The sequence below is a fragment of the Dromaius novaehollandiae genome, chromosome 2 (assembly GCF_036370855.1).
Source record: "Dromaius novaehollandiae isolate bDroNov1 chromosome 2, bDroNov1.hap1, whole genome shotgun sequence".
NCBI lineage: Eukaryota > Metazoa > Chordata > Aves > Casuariiformes > Dromaiidae > Dromaius > Dromaius novaehollandiae.
In genome coordinates this window covers 66,618,727-66,624,456 of record NC_088099.1, presented here as the reverse complement: position 1 = coordinate 66,624,456, position 5,730 = coordinate 66,618,727, and the positions used below count along the sequence as shown (strand labels likewise).

At 36.9% G+C, this 5,730-nt stretch overlaps 1 long non-coding RNA gene across 1 annotated transcript; it reads left to right on the top strand.

The window, feature by feature from the left end:
* Nucleotides 1-496: 496 nt before the first annotated feature.
* On the top strand, nt 497-5,061 carry LOC135327510 (uncharacterized). Its single transcript, XR_010387722.1, has 3 exons — nt 497-1,720; nt 1,842-2,075; nt 4,925-5,061. It is a non-coding gene; the product is annotated as an uncharacterized LOC135327510 (long non-coding RNA).
* The last annotated feature ends 669 nt before the right edge of the window (nt 5,062-5,730 follow it).

The following is a 5,730-nucleotide window of genomic DNA, read 5'->3' as shown; positions in this document are numbered from 1 at the left end:
TTTTTTTCTGCCCGTGACAGTGGCATAATCTTGCAAATGAGTGAACCCGTAAAACCACACTATATGAAGACACTCACCCTTAGCCAATCCCTTAGCTGCAGTGCTAACCTGGATGAAGTGTTGGAAACCCAGCTGTCTGCCTGCATTACTGCTAGTTTACTGTAGTAAACAACTGCATCTCTGCTGTTTCGTTTTATTCTTCCTAGTAATACGTGGTTTCTGTAGTTAAATCAGGCTAGAAAGAAATGCAGAAAGATCTTTGGATAGTGGCTGTAATTTAGACATCACATTTCCAGGCTTGAAAGTAATTTAAGTCAAACCAGATGAAAAAGGTTTTTATTGAGAAGCAATCGCATTATGAACTTTATTTATATACCTCAAAAATAGCATACTAGAGACAAAATCATAGCACTAACCCTATTGATACAGTCTTCCAGAGCAGATTGTCAGATTCATCTATAAATGTTATGTGTTTTTAGAGTGGGAATTTTGTTTCAAATGACAATATAACTGAAATTTTCATTTTTGGGGATATTTCCCAGTTTATAGCTTCTATTATATGATGATGTGGGGTGAGAAAATAGGTGACACTTAAATAATATATTCATGTTAGATTTCAGTCAGCAATATTTATTAGAGGGCATAAACATAGCCTGAAAGGCACAGAGCATTGCTTTAGGTCACTGCCAGACTTCAGTGACAGGGAACAAATTTGTGGCATATGCTCAGTGTAGATAATCAATAGATTGCCAGCATTATAGAAGAAAGTGTTTTCTTCAAACTAGGAATGCTTACAGGTTTGAGGATTTTTTTGTTTTTTGGTTTTGCTTTTAATAGTAGAAAGTCTATGTGGGATGATATTTTACCTGTTGAAGATAATTAGTTTCTCTCTCTTTAAACATCCAGCAATCACCTTGACAATCTTCTTGATATGTAACTAAATATCCACTGTTTTGTCCTAAGATTTTTGTGTTTTCATTTTAAGTTTTGAGTAATTCCTGGAACTTGTCACGAACAATGATTTGCCTGATTAGTGCATATTTACTGGGTGATGTTGAGATGATGTGTTGCCAGTCCTAGGATATTAGTGTAGAATCATTCAAATCTAAAAGGATGTATCTGGAAGGAAGTGTTCAAAATTTCTCTCTACATTAGATGAAATTTCCATTTGAGGGACTGTAATAACGTCCCCAGAAGAAGTTCCTCTTAAAATAGCTGGTTATTACACTGGTGAGTGTTCAAATCAAGCAGAACCGTAGCATTGCCAGTACAGAAGCCCATGGAAATAAACTCTTATTTGACCTTGCAGATACTAACTTCTGACTTCAAAAACTAGGGAACTGGCAGTCAGGTAACAGAAACATACTAGAATTGTTTCTGCAAGAGGTTGAGAGTAGGCTGACTGTTTTAGTGCAATTCTGACTTAAAAGACTTTGAAAACTAATAGTCTTGTCTTTAAATTCACATTTCCAGCTAAGCTTTTCTCTGGAAAGTGTGCAAATAAAATAATATGGCTGACATGAAGTAACCTGAAGAAGAAGAGTATACGCGGACTCCAGTTATTTTAGTTATAATGGTGCTGCTTTCTGCAAAGTTTGTATTAATAGGATGCCATTGTCTAATCTTTTTTTCAGTTTAGCACAGAGGTAGCCATGCTGTCAGATTCAGACACACAGGGATTAATGGCCAATGCTGATGTCTCTAGGAAAAAGGCGGAGAGGTAATGAAAGACAGCATCTTTTCATGTCTAACGTACTGAAGTAATTTAAATACCAGGTTGATTGTTATGTTGGACAAGGTGAACGCTGTCTGTCTGTTTTCTTTGTCTGCCCCTTCTGCAGCCTTCTGCTCCAGAAGATAATCTGCTGGGATTTTATTGAGCCTGAAAGCTTCTTCACTCTCCTGGGCGAAGACAGGGGTCCCAATTCTTTGTTAGTTTTATACAGAAATACGGAAAAGATTGATTCTGATTTCATTTGAAGACTTCTCTAAGGAGAACATGCCCCATTTGGTGCTATTGACCATTGCTGTAAGAAAGGCCTATGGGCCCCCAGTGCTCATCTAGTTCACAAAAGGTAGGTTAGAAACAAGGATGGGGTTCTAAACATCAATCAAGAAATCTGCATAACCGTGCAAATGGCAGTTAAGTGGCACTTACATGGGGATGTACACCAAAGTATTGAAGAAGGCATTCAGTTTTACCAAGCAGACTATCTTCCAGGTCTCCATGTAGAAAGAGTCTGCTAACCCTTTCTACAGACATGGTTATGCTTTGAGACCTGAGTTAAAATAACAGAACCTGTTTCTGAATATATACTGTCCTTCATCTTACCTGGTTTCATACCTCATATTTTGCTGATGTTGACATTAGATAAAATGTAAGAATAGCTTTCAGTGAAGTGAGGTTGACAACAGATACTCAATATGCAAACAGCTCTATTCATCAAAAAGTCACTCCTCATCAGCTCTTTGTTGTCTCCCTTCTACTGGAATAGTGGATCCAGAGTAGATGCTCTTCAGCCCATCATGGAAAGGTCCGCTGGATTAATTTAAAAAGGCAATGAATGTTGTTGTAAATCAGCCCTGCTGAAATAGCTGCTGGGGAGGTAGCATCTTCTGACAGCACCAGATATAAAGATTTCTCTCCATGGCCACCTTCTCTATACACCTATGGCTAATGTATCTGAGCTTCCATCAGTGTCCCAAGGGAAGAATAGAGAAAGAAAGATTGAATGTTTGATTGACTGGCACCAAAACAACCATTAAGATGGCCTTATGAGTATAGTTTATGCCCACTGCTCTAAAGGAAAAACTATGGTAAAATATCATATGGCTTAGAAGAAGAAAAGTGAATTTTTGCACAGTAGAAAATTGCTGGCCAAAGTATGTTCAGTTGCCTAAGGTGACCAGCACCGTTTTAGGATCTGGGGGTATTTGACCTAGCTGCTGCTCTGGAGTCACGCAGTTCTTCCATGGGTTCTGCATCTTATCTGTCAGTGTCATCCAAATATCTCAGATACCCTAGGGCATCTTGGAGAACTCCAGATGCCTATATTCAGCAACTAAATCCCATCTCAGTGTATGCTTTTCTGTTAAATGTGATCAATCCAAACTTTATTTAACCTTGAATGAAACAAGTTTTCAACTTCTTAAGATTTTTTTTTATGCAATTTATATCTTCCATGGGAAATATTGCATCTATTAATAGAACAGGTAATGCAGCAATGTTTGTGAAATCCATGCACAGACTGATTAATATATTTAACATGTTTACCAAGAGCTGACGAAAGGAAGGGAAGGTGATAAATGCCTGATGAAAATGCTCAGCTGCAACAATCAGTGTGATTATTTCAGCTTCATTAGATTATTGTTTTTCTTCATATGCTTAGTACCCCAATACCCAAATAATTTAAGTGCAAATTTTGTTTCTGATTACCAAAGGAAATATTTAAAATAGCTTAAATTATATTCTTTGTTTGCCTCCTATGAAAGAAAGAAGGGTCATCTGAAAGACCAATTTTTTCTTTTCCTTTTTTCTTAGCGAAACTGTTACAATGTGCTGAAACATTTGAACTTTGAGAGAAAAGAGGGAAATGAAAACTGTTGGGGCCAAAAAAAGGAAATACACTGTGTAGAAAATTAATATCTGCTCTCAATGTCTTTGTCATTAATAATGCAGCTCTAGATGCAGACAGATCTCCTACTTGGATTTTGCCTACCAAATTCTGCTGTGATAAAAAAGGCTTTTGAAAATAACGTGCGTATTTGACCTATACTGCATGTTCTTCTTTTTTATTAGCTAAACAATCTAAAGGCCCTCAAGGTTTGCTTTGCACCTGTAGGTACCTGTATACTTTTATTTGTGTTCATGGTCTCATTAAAGACAATGCGTAATTTAGCTTCAGAAGAGCCACTGAAACGGGTGATGTTATACCTTAAATTGTTATGATTGCAGACTAATATAAACACACAGAAAACAACAGCGATTATAGCTTTCGTTTTCTAATCAAAGACATTTGACACATCTGGCACTGATTATTACATCAGCAAATATAATTATATTTTCTTAAAGTTAAGTGAAAAACAGTACCAGAATTATAATGCCACTGTCATAAAAATGTAATTTTCCATTTTCTTAATGAAAGTCACCTTGTACTGGATAAGAATAGACGTAAACTACCAATTGATGCTTTGAGTTGTTTCTACTAAAAAGAGACTCATTATGTAAAATTGTCTGCTGGGAACTGCATAATACAGTGGTTGCGCTTAAAATGTTACTCCTGATCTGAAAGATTTTACTGGTTTGAGAAATATTTCCTCAATTCTCTCAACTTGCCAAGGCCTAAATATAGAGCAGAATGTGTAATAAAAAGTGAAAATGAGAGATATAAAACAATTACAAGCACAAGAACCATAAAACACTGAGAATCGTTAGTTTTGTACAAATAACTCCCTTCTTATCACCTCAGTTTCATGAGTCTTTATTTCTGCTGCAAAGAATTCTCTACAATGAATGTTAAGGGACAAAAAAATTTGCCAAGACCAGAATAATTTTGAGAATGGAATAAGAGATGTTGAGATGCGGTATGTATGAGAGGCATATTCTTTCTGTAAGTTGAAAAAAAATAGATTTTCAACAGGTAAGAACTTTGAAAAATAAAGAAATTATCCGTGTATGCCCACTTTGAAAAAAAATCTGGTGTTTACCTCTAAGGTTTGTTCCTAAGACATGACTTTGTCTGTAAAATATTCAGCCTTCTTTTATGTGTTAGATAAGAAAAATGGTGTGCAGCTGAGCAAGGGTTCAATTTTTGGAGACTAAGCCCAGTCTCAATAATGCACTGACATGTATTGGCCATAGAAAATTCTTTGACTTGACAATATCTTTGTAAAGATTTTAATTCAGAACTTCTGTGTATTCCAGCATTCCTGGCTGTGGAGGGCGAGTACAGTGCTACAAGTAGAAGGTAACTGAAATTAGAAGTACAACAGTAATGAAATTTAATATAAACATTTTTGGAAAGTGATCAGACACTGTGCTGTGGAGGCTGTGAAATGTGTGCTAGTCTCTATAGATTTGCCAGATATTCAGGTTTGACTTGAAAGATTTGAAAGTATTGTCAAGTGTCCAGGCTAGAGTGTAACTTGGACTGGTAGAAGCCAGGCTGGAGCCAGTAGGCAGCAGCTGCAGCAGGGCTCACGGGCAAGCAGGGTGCTCTGCTCCACTATCAGCCTTTGACCAGCAGGCCCATTTGGGGAGAGTTTGCTGCCCTCAGGATGTCTCTGGAGCACCAATAATTGTTCTAGTTCAGTAATTTGTCACTGAAGACAAAAAATAGAGTCTGCTTGGTATAAAGTTTTCTTTGACTTTGAAATGGCGTCAAAGGAACTGGGGGCTGAACTCCTTCAGTAGGAAATGAAGCATGCACTTATCGATAGTTGATCACTCCATTAGAGGAAGGGGAAATTATTTTACTCAAGGAAATAAGGTGCTGTTGTCATGAAAATTTGTGTTTTCAAAAAACATTTCACTTGCCTAAAAGAAGGGCACTAGACCATGTACCCTGAGTTACTGTGCCTGTTGTGTGAAGCAACTGCATACTCACTGGGTATAATAATGTGAATATATGAAAAAGAATAGAAACAGAGAAGAAAATATCTTCAGCTTTACAAGCATGAGAGATCCCAATTTGGATGTTCAAGATAAGGGTTTATGAAGCCTAAAAAGCT